The 13,725-nt window shown below is 36.8% G+C and overlaps 1 protein-coding gene and 1 non-coding gene across 3 annotated transcripts in view; both read left to right on the forward strand.

The window, feature by feature from the left end:
- NLGN1 (neuroligin 1) overlaps positions 1–13,725 on the forward strand; it is a 714,506-nt gene that overhangs the window by 486,068 nt on the left and 214,713 nt on the right. The gene's annotated exons all lie outside the window — the stretch shown is intronic.
- On the forward strand, positions 11,176–11,278 carry LOC143685354 (U6 spliceosomal RNA). Its single transcript, XR_013176599.1, has one exon. It is a non-coding gene; the product is annotated as a U6 spliceosomal RNA (small nuclear RNA).

Genomic DNA, 13,725 nt, shown 5'->3' on the forward strand with positions numbered 1-13,725 from the left:
GGGTGGAAGCTATATGCACGTTTGTTTGGAGATTTGGTTATTATACTCTTAGTCTTTCAACAATGATTTAAAGTAAGAAGTGCCAACTCAATGTGTGTAAAATGTATTGCAAGTTATTTATTAAGGAGAACTATGCCTAGTATTTTGCAAAAAAACATGAAAATTTTGGGCTCAGTACTGTATTTCTTTGAATACAATTTAGCTGTGACTTGAAATTACTTTTATATAGAAAAAAAATGACCACAGTATTTCTTCAGATGGGCTGGAAACAAAGGTTTTGTCGTTTAAATGATGACGTAAAATGTAAAATCGGGAAGATAACATACTTTTTCCCTGCTGTATTAAGAGTACGCCCTACTGCCTCTAACAGAAGCAAATCTTTTTTAATGTTTTCCTTTGTTTGTTTGCTTGTGCCTACCTATAGTTCTGGGTCAGTTTGTCAGAAATGGGATCTTGCTCACGATCTAAGAGGCAGAGTCCCCCCAGTGTGACATCTGTTGGGCTTTAATTTCCTTTCCTCTGCAGTTGAACCCACATTGTTAGGTTCACAGCAAACATATGTTTTCTGTGCCTTCATGGAAGAGAGAAAGCAATCTCAATGCAGTGTTCTGAGTTTCCTTTTCCTAAGGGTTATGCCTTAGGAAATACAGATTTATATCTCTATTGCATAATGGGGCTCCCTGAACACATACTGCCTACTTCATTATATGAAGGTAGGATTGAATGAAATTGCTGAATAAATGTATTTTTTGACATATCAGGGTGGGTTCCGCAGATAAACAAGACATTGCTCTCCTATTTGCTAATTTAAATTTGTTGTTTACCCTCAGTACAACAAATTTTTTCAGAAGCTAATAGTGAATATGTATGAAAATTATATAGTGTATTTGAAAGAATTTTTTAAATGTTTTAAAAGATTTAGAACAAATATACCTTGCATGTAAAATTAAAATTCTTAAGGAAAGTTATCAATGAATAAAGGTGAAATTTCCAAAATCTTAAAGATTTCTGCTTTTAATTTTAATAAAATTAGGTCAGAGGTTCTTGTATTTTTATCTGTTTTTACTTACTATATTTTTTTATTTTTAGCTTATTTTAAGCACGAGACAATCTTAGTAATATTCTAAACGTTAATTTGCACTTGAATGTTATTATGTTGCCCTGATTTTAAATACTGGCTGCATTTTAAGTGTAATTTATTGAGGTACACATTTTTCCAATTTCCCCAAGTTAGTGAAAAGACAAGATTCCATTAGAAGAAATTTATTTCATAGTAAATCCTGATATTACATATCTCATCTATCAAGTAAGGGATTACAGTTTTAGCCAAGGTCAAGTAGACAATTCTATCTATAAGTGAGATGGTGACCAAGAATTGAGATATGAAGTTGGGGGCTAATGATAGATTTCGAATCATCCAAAGCCATTTATTGAGTGGCTACCATATGCACACACTATTGTATTTGCTTTAGAAAGTTAGAGATAGATTTTTAAAAAGATAATTCCTGTCCTTGGGGATTTTGCCATCTGATAGGAGAGATAAGATAAATGAATACACCTAAAACACACACACACACACACACACATATACACACACACACACACATAGTGGCAAGTATGTATAGTACCAAGTAAGTATAAAGAACAGTTAGAAAAGACATGATGAGCAGCTGGAAGTCTAGAGCTCCCCTATCTAACCCTACTTCTAGCACCTATTTTACTTGTTTTGTTAAATATTTATGTTCTTTTTTATTCCCCCCCCCAAATATTTATGAGAGTCAACAAAATTAAATATAATTTACAGTTTCTTTTAGAGAAAAGTAATTGATTACATTTTTGTGAAGAATAATTTTGGTTGGGAGAAAGTAATTTGAAACTAAGAGGGAAAGTATGGTTCAAAAGAGTGCTTTGAGGTCTTAAAACTTGCTAGGGCTAAGCAAAACTCTTGGCTCTGAACTTTCTAGAAGGCCACAAAAAGAAGGTCTGATCAGTTCTGCTGTTTAGAAGGTCCAAAAAATCTAGTTACACTGAAGGAACTTAACTACTCCCAAAACACAGCAAGGAAATAAGTGTTTTCTGTCCATTCCCAGGAAGATAACAGTGTGGGCATCCACATCCTCAATACAGCATTGGTATAAACATGACAGAATTCGTAAGATTATTTTCATGACTTCCCTATAGGTAGGCAGCTGATTTAATATTAATTTGTACTGAAGATCAGTTGTGAAGTGTGATTTTGAACCTGTCACTTGACCTCTCTTAACTTTAGTTTCCTCATTAGCCGACTAAGATGATAAAACTAACTGGATAATTTAGAGAAGAGATTTCTGCTTAACATGCCAATGAATGGCAAAGGGGTCTTGGAGGAAGAGATATTAACTTGGTCATAGATAAGTTGACATACTTGCAGAAAGTTGACAATGGCAGCTAGAAATAAGGCAATGGAGAGTGGTCAGGGATGAAAAAATATGTAAGTCAATGTCACAAATCACAAATTAAAACTGTGAGAAAAGGAATTCATCCTACAGAAAATATATAGATAAGAGACAAGAGCCAATCCATAAGAGGTGCCAGAATTAATGGTCAAGAGATGAAAGAGAAGCCAAAAAAGGTGAGAGAAAGATAGAGCTCAAGATTTTAAAGAGACTTTAATGATAAATTATGACTTTATGAATTGTAATGAAAAAATATTTGAGGGTAAGATACAATGAAAGTGTAACAAAATACAATTAGGAAATTCAAATTGAATGCAGAAAAATATTTATTACATGAGTAATTATAGATGTTAGATACTGCAGAAGTTTTTTTTTTTCAGGTTTTTAAAAATACAATGAATATAGTCATGGCTCTCAAAAAAACTTTATATTCTGCTAAAAGTGATGCAGCAAGTAAAAGGTAGCCAGAGAATGATATATAATAAATGACTCAAAAAAAATAATAACTGCACCTTTTCAAGAGAAAGAGCAATTACATCTGCTAGCACATCCATGGTGGACGTTTTAGTTTTCTAAATGCTGCTGAAATGCAATATACCAGAAATGGAATGGCTTTTTAAAAGGGAATTTATTAAGTTAAAAGTTTATAATTCCAAGGCCATAAAAATGTCCAAGCTAAAGCATCCAGAGAAAGATGCCTTGACTCAAGGAAAACCAATGTCTGTTACATGGGAAAGTATATGGCTGGCGTCTGCTGGTCCTTGTTCTCGGTTCCATTGCTTCCATCTTCTGATGCCAGTGGTTTCCTTTCTAAGTGTCTGTGGGCCTTCACTTAGATCCTTTGGGACACAAGTCTGGGTTCTGGCTTGCTTAACATCTCATCAATTAGCACATAGTGATGTTTTCTTGGCTCTGCATTTCCAAACATCTGTGTCTAGGCGTCTGCTCCCTCTATTGGCACTGCAAACATCTTCAAATGTCTGGTCTTTGTTGCCTCTGAACTTTCTCCAAAATAGTTCCTCTTTTAAAGGACCCCAGTAAACTAATCAAGACCCACCTTGAATGGGTGGAGTCCCATCTCCATCTAATAAAAACGTCACACCCACAGTTAGGTGTATCACATCTCTAAGGAAATAGTCCCCACAATACTGAATCAGGATTAAAAGAAACATGGCTGCCTCTACAACAAGATTGGATCAGGAAAAAGGACATGTTTTGCTGGGGTTTGTAACAGCTTCAAACCAGCACAGAAAACAAAAAGCAGTGGGCTTCATAATGGCAGAAAAATTCAAAATGATCGTCAAAGACAAAAGAGACAGGATTAAACCAGGGATTGGGAAACAAATGTTTTTGAGCATCAAAAACAGCATGGGCAAAGGTCTGGGGCTGGGGCCATTTGGAACTTGTTAATAAGTAACGATTTTAGTCCAATAGAGTTTACATAAGTAAGTAGCTTTTGATATATTGAAAAGGTCAGACTAAGACCTCAAATTCTGGAGTAAAAAATTTATATTTTTTTTTGGGTGATGGGGAGCCTTTGAAGGTTTTTAATCTAGTAAGTGGCATGACCAGACAAGTTCTGTAGAAGTAACAGGATGGAGTAAAACAGGATTAGAGTAGATTAAGGCTGAGATGGATGGGTTGTTATCAAATCTTATTATTGCAATAGTATAAGTGGTGTGAGCTGGAGAAACCACAGTGGAAATGGAAAGAAGGGGATTATAAAGGCTAGTATAAATGATACAGAATGGGCAAACTTGGTCAGTGATTGAATGTCAGTCTGTACTACTGGTAAATGACAGTATGACCTAAGACTAATTTCTTATCTCCAGCACCATCTTTCCTACTTAGTAAAAATGGATTAGTGTTTTGCTTCTACCTGTCTTGAAGATGCTGTCAGAATTGATTACACATATTTCCCCAAAGTAATCTAAAGTGCTTCAGTTCTTTGGAACCGGACACTATGTAAATAGGATTATTCATTATGTATAAATGAAGAATAAGGAATGATGGATGTGCCTAGCTGATGTGAGAGAACTGTTTAAGAATATTGAGAGAGGAGAAAAATTCTAGATAATCAATATGGTTCTTAATACAGAGGGCTCAAGACATCAATAGAAGAATACCGAGTGAAAGGGAAATCGAAGAGGATAATGCATCTGAGAGTTAATACTGATGAAAGAGTGCTACAATGCATTAAATGATTTCAAGATAAATTTTAGGTTAATTGCTCAATACTAAGAAGTAATAAAAAAAGTTTAAAATAAAAATTAGAGGTCAGTTGTAGAATTTATGAAAAAGGATATGAGAACTGTAATGCATGTAAGTGTATGTCTGAATTTTATGTAAAAGCTGACTGTGCTGGCTTGAAACTGTTATACACCCTAGAAAAGCCATGTTCTTCTAATCCAGTCATGGGGACACACCTATTGTTGAGTGGGAGCTGTTGATTAAGTTATTTCCATGGAGATGTGACTCTGCCCACTCAAGGTGGGTTTTAATTAGTTTCCTAGAGTCCTTCAAAGAGCTCACAGAGAGAGACAGAGAGATCAGAGATGACACAGAAAGAGAGATGAAACCAAGAGACATGGGTGTTTCAAGAGGCAGAAGGAAAAGCCAGAAACTGAGAGAGCTGTTTGAAACCAGAAGCCAGGAGAGATAGACAACAGATGTGGCTGTGTGCATTCCCATGTGACAGGGAAACTCCGGATGATATTGGCCTTTCTTCAGTGATGGTATCCTCTTGTTGATGCCTTAATTTGGACATTTTCATGGCTTTAGAATTGTAACTTGTAACTTAATATTTCCCATTTATAAAAGTCAATCCATTTCTAGTATATTGCATTCTGGCAGCTTTAGCAAACCAAAACAGCATACAAAATCTGTACGTAAGGATGCATTATAGAATATCACTTTCTTTCAAAGACAAGTTACTGGAGTTCAAGTGACTAGAAGCGAAAGGAGTAGAAAATGTTGTAGGGTACTGTGGTGTGACGTTACAAAGGTAGACACATCAAGTGCTCAGAAAAATTGCTTTAGGGTTGTACTTTTAGTTGATATCTGTATCAATAATGAAAAAAGAAAGAAATCCAACTGTTACTGAAATTATATGTTTGAGGGTGGGCCACAGTGGCTCAGCAGGCAGAATTCTCACCTGCCATGCCAGAGACCCAGGTTCGATTCCCAGTGCCTACGCACACAAAGAAAAAACAAAAAGAAAGAAATTTCGTGTTTCAAACTTTGGTTTCTCTACTTTTATTCTGAGATGATTATTAGGAAAATTGACCTAGTACTTATTATAAATTAAGAATTGGTAAAAAAAAAAAAAAGTTGGTGGTATACTGTTGGAAAATGAGGCATCATTTGGCATAAAATAAGCTATGTCACAGTTTGAAAAGTAATGTTGTGAACTGGTGCAGAAAAGACTGCATTGGGTTAAATGAGAAATTAAGTTGCATTGTAGTCCTTCCTTCCATCTCTAGCTACTCAGCCTCTTTTTTCTCACCTAGAATTTCTTTAAAACTTTTACTTCTATTAGCTAATAATATCTTTAGGACTGAAAGTGAACTCCTGAATGTAGGATCACAGGAAGAAGCCATAAGGGTGAAATAGGGGGTTTAAAACTATTCTGTGGGGGCGAGACCTGGGCCCTTCATCCTCTCTGTGGAGAAATTTAGTCATTCATGTAGAATAATCTGAGAACACTGCAGCAAAGAATTAGATATCGGGGAAAGGGAGTTAACTCTGCTAACTTTGGAATCCTACACTCAGGAGGTGCATTTCAAGGGGCGACCTTGTGCATTCTTCTAAGTTGCCATAATTATTAGGATATGCAGGGACATTTCTTAGGGGACTAAGGTTTCGTGGGCCCGTGGTTTCCAAACAGATTCTGTGAGAACCTGGGCTTCCTTCAACATCCCTCTCAACCACAATGCCAAGGGCACTTCTTGCCCCTTACTTCTTGTCTACCATACCAACTCTTCTTTTATCTGTTTTATCTAATGGAATTCCAGGTAATATTACATTTGGAAATATGATTCTACTCTTAAAAATATTTCAAAATGCCTGAGATTTCTCAAACCCTCATTTCTCAGACTAATGAATAGACTCAGGAAGACATTGTGGAGACTAAATTTCACTAGTCTCCCATTTCAGGGCGCTACCCGCCACGACATCATGCTGATTTGTGAAGAGTCCCTAGTAGGCTCAATCGCATTGGCCTGCTTGAAAGAGACACTGAATGAAGATTTGGCACATGCCCTCTGAAGGTCGGCCAAGCCCTAGCTTTTGCCAATGAGAAGGCTCCATTCTCCCCTGTGTGTACGGGTGTGCACCGTTTGTTCACGTGAACTAGCTGTTGGAAAGAACTACCTGGCTGCAAAGCAGATTTCTTACAATCAGTTTGTGATGGGTCTGATATTCCCCTACCTTCTGTTTGGCGATTAGCTCTACATGGAGGATGTGAGCTCTACATGGGACTGAAAAGTTTATACAGCAGCTCATGTCAAAAACTGAAGGAATAGAGTGATTGAAGTACTCAGGGCTATGGGGAGAACTAATAGGATTGAATTAATAAAAGAAGATGTTTCTTGAGAGCAAGTGACATTAGCTTACGTAATAGTCTCAAAAATACTGCGGAATTATGTTTGTGTCAAAATCTTTATCCCACCTACTCAGAAATGGAAAGTATATCCCTGGCAGACAGATGGGCCTCATATGCTTTCACTCTATCTAATCTTCTGTTTGTCTGAATAAAGACACAATACATTACGATTGAAAACAGATGTAGATTAATGTGCTTTACAGTAGTAGCTGTAGGCACTTGGTTCCCTGGCCCTTCAGCGCCAATAAAGGACCCCCTTTCTCCCTACTGGAGAATTTATTTATTCATGTAGCATGATCTGTTTTAACATATAGCTTAAGGCTCACAAACCCCAAGCAATTCTTTAGCGAGATGTTAATTTCTTTTTTTACTTGCAGTCTCACGCTCACATTGAGATATCACTGGGCTTTTTCCTCCATGAACCAATTTAGTGAATGTGCCAGGTGGGAAATGTAAAGTGAGATTGTCATCTCAGTCTGGGTGGGAGGGGAGGGCATGTGTTGGGTAGGGACAAAATTACTACTTGGTGTGTGATTCTTTAATGCATGTGTAAGACATGATCTAAGACTGTTTGGGGCTCTTTTGATAGCATGTTCTATTTTGCCTTTTCCTTTATAAGAATATTAATCATTTTCTCTGGAGACTTCATTAAAGAGCTAACAGGAGAATAGATTTTTTTTTTAATTAAGCAAGGAATATACTTGCTAGTTATTATTCACAATAAATAAGCATCAAAATTTAGGAAAGCCACAAAGCAAAGTTCATTGAGACCTGTTCATTTTAAAACTTGAATACAAAAAAAAACCTTGAATGCATTTTGGTGGATAGCCATATTTCTTATAGCATATATTTCAATGCATTAAATGGGGTCATATATTGATATATTTAAATGTGGCAGTAAAAATCAAATAATACCAACCAAGTTTATATGCTAGGCGGAGCCTTGAGCCTAATGTTTTACTGTTTAACCTATTTAATGTTTACCTGATTAGTATTCAATAGGACCAAGGTGAGGTAATTGGGCGCATCTGTTGGAGGATGTGCAATGTCACCATCTGTATTTCTGCCACTAATCCCAGAGATTGGTGATTTCTGGCACTGCAGATTTGACAACAAAATTCACAATCTACGGACTTCTAAGAAGATTCCAAATTTGACTTAACCTGTAAAGACTATTTTACTTTACATAGGTGATTGCTTTGTGCAAGTAGCAGCAATGCTCTAACAAAAATGCTTCTAACAAAACAAATGTGGCAATAAATGTTTTACAGCTGAGTCATTGGTACCTTATTCAGGGAGGACCATTATACAATGTGGATGCTGTGCTCATGTTTATCCTTGTACTATTGTTACAGCCGTGGGACTTCATAGGCTTACAACATTCTATCAGTGCAATATCCTTTTTTTTTTCTTTTATGGGGATAGTAGAGTATTGAAGAAAGTGACTTGAAATTGGAATACAAAAAGTTGGGGTGATTTTCTTGTCTTCACGACCTACTGTCATGTGATTTGGAACCAATCCCTTAATATAGCAAACCTCAGAGTGTCTGTCAGTCAAATCGGAGTAAAATTCCTTGCTCTACTCAGGTCACAGGGCAGTTTTGATAATTAAACATGATGATGAAGGTGGAAGTAGTCTGCAAACTGTGAGGCCAAAGACAAATGATTTTTTTTAAAAATCTATGTTTCTGATGAATTTGCAAACATAAGTTGTATTAACTATAAATGTACCATTTGAAATGGTCTATATTTATATGCAGTTTGATATCATATTTAATTGATTGTACTTCTTTCATTTGGTTTTACTTGACTTCTATTAGTTTGAAATTATTCCAAATAAACCTGGCTGCAGTCTTGAACTAATTGATTTAATGATTAATGATTAGAGAAAGAGCAGTAACAGGTGGGTGAAGCGTACATGACCTCTGACTTCCAGGTCCTGTCAATTGACGATTGTTTCCCCTTTGGCTCCAGCTCTTCCATCCCTTACTTTCATTCTCCCTAGAGCTATTCTGTCCTTGTTCCCTTTTCCTATTTCCTAACGGTTGTCCTTCCTTTCCCTCCTTTTACTCTTCAGTTCCTCTTCATTAGGCTACCTTTCCATTGTGTGCCTAAAACTGTGTACTGAAAATCAGAACATTCCTAAAATTGTGTACTGAAAAAACTTTACCTTCCTGTGCTATTATTGAAAATGCTGAAATCTTCAATATTGGGAGTATATTCATGCCAAGTTCTTTGAATATCCATTACAACCCTGAAGAAGTTCCTAATATTTGAGAATTAAAGTAGAACTTTGAGGACATACAAGTTTGCAGGGCCTTTGTCAAAATAAAAAAAAAGCAACAAAACTGATTTGTTCAAAATATAACTTCATTGTGAACTACAGGCTTTTGCCCTTTATGTGTTTCCTCTAAGTTAAGACCTATGAGAGAGCAGGACTGGTCTAACTCAAGGGAGTATCTCTGGTGATGAGTAACTGTTTATAATAGAAAATTGACAGATTTGGGGTAGCCCTAAGCCAGTGTTTCAAAAACAAGGTTGCACCATTGTATCAACTAGGTATCACTTGGGACATGAAGTCAAACGAGGCTCTAGTCAAACATTTACACGCAAAAATAATTTTGCTCAACCATTATTTTGCAATACAGTCTTGGGAAGTTGTGCAGGTTACAAAGATTGCCTAAAATTAAATGAGTCATTGAAGTGCTCACAGTCTTGAGGAGATCAATTCAATAAGTTCTATAATAAAAACTCATTGCATTGGCCCACATGATTCTCTTGATATGAGAGATCTGCCCTCCCCACTTTCTTATCTGTCCTCATTTCCTGCCTTTCCCCCTTCCTGTGCTTCAAGACTTCTTAATCAGGGCTCCTCCAACTGTGCTGAAGGATTGAAGGATTGGTTGTTCCTGTATGTTGTTTGGTTTTATTTCTATTCCACTGTGGATGCATGGTCCTACTGCATGTGATTAGTGCTCTGCTCATGCCATATGTGACTCACCGAGTGAATTTGACAATACCAGTACTGGTCTAGATTCAAGGTGATCAAGTTCCCTGATGTTTCAATGTCACAGCTGTGTCAAATTTCTATGAAAGCTTCAAATGCTAACTACCAATTTCTGAACTACTTCCTGGTGGACAAACAATTTGCCGGCAAGTTAGTGGACCACACCTTTAAGTAGCACTCTAAGAAATCCCTTGCAGTTTGTAAAGCAGGCAGTGCCCTCTGCCATTCCACTTGCAGTTTTCCTTTCCTAGAATGACTCTGGCCTCTTTCCCTGTCTTATCCTCAACTTCTCACCTGTTAAAACTCAGAGTTAAGATCCCTCCTCCAGGAGACCTTCTAAGACTGTGATTTGAAGCTTTGCTACTGAGCTCATCCGAAGCAAACGTCTATCAGAGCACCCATCACCTGGAATTGAGTATGTGGGTTCACTTTTCTGACTATGATTTCCTTCAAGGTAGGGCCTGTCTCTTCTCTCCAGTGCCTAAAAGTGACTGGTGGTCATTGTTGACATTCAGTATCTAATCATTGAATAAATGAATCATTGAATGAACTGATGGACATGAAAATGGTACTGGTAACTATAGAATAGGGAGATATTAATTCTGGCTGAGGGGACTGAGGGAAATCGCACTGAAGAATCAGTATTCGAACTAGTTATGGAAGAAGAGGAAGTTGGTGGGCGTAGGAAGAAGGAACATATTTGAGACTGCAGGAATAGCAAGGAAAAAAGTCTCTAAGTGATGAATTCATGATCTGATCAAGAAATAGTGACTTGTCTTATGTGGCTATAGTATAGGGTCTGTGGCATATAACACTGGAGAGAAATCTTGGAGAGAGAGGCATTTGGATTTTGATTGTAGGATGTGGGAAGTCACTGAAGATATTGGCACTCTTAGAAAGATTCATTCATGTGTTCAGTTTACAGTTCCTAAGCAACAACTGAATGCCATGTGCTATGTTTGGTCCTGCTCCTAAAATACAGTCCCCATCTTCTAACAGCTAGTGGGATAGACAGATAAACAACAATGGAACATTGCTTTTTCTGATAATTAAATTAATTAATATGAGTAAAACATTTAAAATAAAGCCTGGCATATTTCAAACCCTTCCAAACTGTTACCAAGAATTGCGTGCACTTTGGCAGCACATGTACTAAAATTGGAATGATACAGAAGATTAGCATGGCCCCTGCGTAAGGATGACATGCCAATTCATGATGTGTTCCACATTAAAAAAAAAGTTACAAATAATCACCCATAGCTAACATTTTTTCTTTAATGTTATATAAATAAATTCACAAATCTCTTAATGTCCAGTATATCTATTGTGGGAGTTTGAAGTTGTATGTATCACAGAATAGGTCTTGTTTTTTAAAAATCCATTCCTGTGGGAGTAGACCTGTTGTGGATAGGACAGTTTGATTAGTTTATTTAATTTGACACATGACACACCTCCTTCAAGACGGGTTTTATCCTCTTACTGGAGTCTTTTATAAGAGGATAAAGCACAGAAGAATCTGGTTCAGTGGTAGAATCCTCGCCTTCCATGTGGGAGACACAGGTTTGATTCCCAGACCATGCACCAAAAACCAACCAAACAAACAAACAAAAACACACATAAGAATCTAAGAGATGAAATTAAGAAAAGCTCACAGAAAAATCCCAGGGAAGTTTAGAAAAAAAGCCAAGGACAGAGGAGCCAGAAGCTGAAGCAACGGGACCCAGGATAAAAGGACCAACAGACATTGCCATGTGCCTGGCTCTCTGACAGAGGAGCCCAAGCTCACTGGTAACCTGTCTTCAGAGAAGGTATCATCCTGTTGATGCCTTAATGGGGATATTTTCATGGCCTTAGAACTGTAAATTTGTAAACTAATAAGCCCCCATTATTAAAAGCCAGTCCATTTATGATATACTGCATTCCAGCAGCTTTACCAAACCAAAACATGTAGCCAATAAAACTGGACTTTGCATTTGTTTTGTTTACCTCCTTTAGAAGTAGGTTACAGCCAACTTTTTCTGTCCCAGCAGAATCTGAGTATAAACTGTACTTTCCAATAAGAACTAACATGTATTAACAGCAGAACTTATGCTGATTGTGTGCAGGGCTTCACATGTGTTACCACAACTCTTTAATCCTCACAAAAACTCCATGGAAGATACTATCAGTATCCTCCTTTAAAGGTGAGATACCTGAAACTTTCTGGGGTTTAGTAACTGCCCAAGTGATCACAAAGCTATTCTCAGGAATCAAGCTCAACCACTGCATCTACTTTTATCAGTTTCACAAATCTCTTAATATCTTCTCCAATAGATGGGAGAAGACATGGGTGTGATGAGCTTATTATTTTTTAAATATAATCTTTTATTTCTGGAAATATAGAATTTTTTCACGTTATTGAGTTATATATAACATAAAATTATCATTAACATGTCATTTTAACAAACAGGACTATCTTTTATTTTATTCTACCATTTCAGAGTTAGAATTTCCTTAAAACCTGAGTAAACCTTGAATCTCTCATTGGAATAGTTTTTACTTTCAGCACAAGGGAGAATTCTAAATTCTCACCGTTGAATTCTCTCTAATACCAGAATACATGATGAGATTTTTATAGTCACTCCTCAAAGATAACAGTTATTTCTGTTTTTATTTTCTTATAATGAACCATTTAAGAAAACACTAAATTTCTTTATGTCATTTGTGAATAAGCTCGAGTGCTATATTTCAGCCTTAAGAAAACCATTCTCCTTCCAGGCAATAAATTGAGAAGCTTTGTCATTTATTATGGTAAACATGAACTTGATCAAATTAATAATGAAGGGCTTCTAATTCATCTTTGGATGCTTCCATTCCCTTAGGGAATACACTTTTTATAATGCGATTTTTAAGCCACATTCATTTTTTTTCTTTCATTTTTCCACATTAAGATTAATTACTTGCTGATTGACATTTTGAGTTGGGTCCTATTTTCTTCCCTCCTAATTACATCCAATCATTTCGTTATCCTTCTATAATTTCATGACAACTCTACTGAAAGTATTGTAACTGTAGATTGATGTTCCACAGCTTCTTGTATTCTTGTAATTTAGGTCCTATTAATGGCAGACTAGGGAAAAAATACAAGAACTTAATTGGTTTTAAATTGGTCTTAAATTGTAATTAGAGGAGAAGAGAAGTAAGTCATAACTTAGGATTTTTATCACAACAAAATTGAGAGGCATTGATCTGGTAGGACACTGTTCTGGGTGGGAAGGGAATTTCCTGGTAATTAGGTATGGGTGAGCTCTGCTGTAATGCTTAGAGCAGAAAAAGAAACCAGCCCCTGTATAGATGCTTATCACCCTGGTTTGGGTGGCAGGGATCCTGGGAATTTAATTCTAGCTTTACCACCCTAGGTCTATGGGGGACTAGACAGATTGCCCCCCATAAAATCTTTTAATCTGTTTTATATATTTTTATTGCCACCATGAGGACAGTTATGGCTGAAAATATCATTGAATCTGTGGTGGTGTTGGTGTGGATGTAGATGGGAGGGCAACCCAACTACCACACCTGTCACCTATTGATTCTCTGCAGTGATTCTTCTCATCTGGATTGCTAAATGGGATTTCCTTTCTTTCTCCACTGTCTCTCTCTGCATTCCTCCCAAAAGTCAACCAGAAAGGATGACCTTCCCA

The sequence above is a fragment of the Tamandua tetradactyla genome, chromosome 5 (assembly GCF_023851605.1).
Source record: "Tamandua tetradactyla isolate mTamTet1 chromosome 5, mTamTet1.pri, whole genome shotgun sequence".
Classification (NCBI taxonomy): domain Eukaryota; kingdom Metazoa; phylum Chordata; class Mammalia; order Pilosa; family Myrmecophagidae; genus Tamandua; species Tamandua tetradactyla.